The sequence below is a fragment of the Epinephelus moara genome, chromosome 22 (genome assembly GCF_006386435.1).
Source record: "Epinephelus moara isolate mb chromosome 22, YSFRI_EMoa_1.0, whole genome shotgun sequence".
NCBI classification, from domain to species: domain Eukaryota; kingdom Metazoa; phylum Chordata; class Actinopteri; order Perciformes; family Serranidae; genus Epinephelus; species Epinephelus moara.
This window is the reverse complement of record NC_065527.1, coordinates 34,528,242-34,530,197: the sequence shown is the minus strand read 5'-3', so window position 1 is coordinate 34,530,197 and position 1,956 is coordinate 34,528,242.

Sequence of the window (1,956 nt, the reverse complement as noted above, 5' to 3'; positions counted from 1 at the left end):
TGTCCGTCCTGGAAGAGGGATCCCTCCTCAGTTGCTCTTCCTGAGGTTTCTACCGTTTTTTTTCCCCGTTAAAGGGTTTTTTTTGGGGAGTTTTTCCTTATCCGCTGCGAGGGTCATAAGGACAGAGGGATGTCGTATGCTGTAAAGCCCTGTGAGGCAAATTGTGATTTGTGATATTGGGCTTTATAAATAAAATTGAATTGAATTGAATTGAATTGAATAAAAATCAGCTATCTGAAAATATGCATAACCCAAAACAGTTCTGGAAAAATATGAATAATATCCTCAACAAGTCAAACAAAAGCACCAGTACCCAGCTTTGTTTCAATAATAACATCATTCAGGACCCATTATTTATTTCAAACATTTTTAACCAGCATTTTACATCTGTGGGTAGCTCTTATGTGTTTGACCCATCTATAACATGTGTTTCCTCTATTAACTCTTCCAGTAATAGTTCCTTTTCTTTTCATAAAATATTACCTGTTTAAGTTCAACGTGTAATTAATGAACTAAAGGATGACTGTGGACCTGGACCAGAAGGCAATGAGATTAAATTTATCAAGCTAGCAGCAAATATTCTGATGTACCCACTGTGATCTGTTAAACCTCTCATTATCAACTTCTGCCCTCCCTTCTGCCTGGAAATGTGCCACTGTCACTCCACTCCATAAGGGAGGAGCCCTACATAATATTAATAATTATTACCATCCAATTTCTATTATCAACTCTATAGCTAAAATTAATTTTCAATCAATTATCACACTATATTACGAACTACAATATTTTATCTCCATGCCAGTCTGGTTTCAGACCCAGTTTCTCAACAACTACAGCTCTGTTAAAGTTCACCAACGATGTCTTTACTGCTTCTGAAAACGGCAAACTCACTGGTGCAACATTTCTTGATTTAAGGTGCCCATATCGAACACATCACTGCTCCATGTATGAATCTTTGAACTGGTTACCACTCAACACAAGAAGACATTACCATTGGTTCCAAGTTATCCTCAAATGTATTCATTTCAACGGTCCCCCTTATTTAAAACAATATTTAATCCCATTCACATCTCTATATCCTCTCAGACACACCCAGCAACCATTTTTCTTTGTTCCTAAAACTAATAAAGAATTCAGCAGATGTGCTTTCAAATTTAAAGCTCCATTGGACTGGAACATTCTACCTAACAATATACGAACAATCAATTCATCTCGCATTTTTAAGAACTCACTATTTTACTTTCTCAAAACATCATGCAACTGCTTTTAATGGTAATGTCCTCTATACCCGTATTATTAACATTGCTTTTATTATTGTATAAGTATTTATGTATAATGTATGGTATAATGATGTATATTATTATTATTATCACTATTATTATTATTATTGTCATTATTATTAATGTCAACACTAATATCATTATGACTGGCACTACATGATATGCTTTATGGTATTTATTTTTACTCATTCTGTGTGGGTACTGTGGGTTTACAGGAATGATGTGTGGGTTGGTTGGTAATTGAGAACCTTATGCATGCTGTATGTGAATGTGTTGTTGTATTGTATTATATGTTCTATGTTGGACCCCCTTGAAAACGAGATGGTTCATCTCAAGCGGCTATCCATTAATAAATTTGTTGAACTCATATCTCAGGAACAGAAGGGGAGAGATTTGGTCAGATACTGAACTGGTAACTCTAATCTTGAAACTGTGCTGATTGTATAGATCTTCTGTATTTGAAGCATTATTTCACAGACATGTAAACTGTAAGAGAAACTTCAATCAATCAATTCAATCAATCAATTTTATTTATAAAGCCCAATATCACAAATCACAATTTGCCTCACAGGGCTTTACAGCATACGACATCCCTCTGTCCTTATGACCCTCGCAGCGGATAAGGAAAAACTCCCTAAAAAAACCCCTTTAACGGGGAAAAAAAACGGTAGAAACC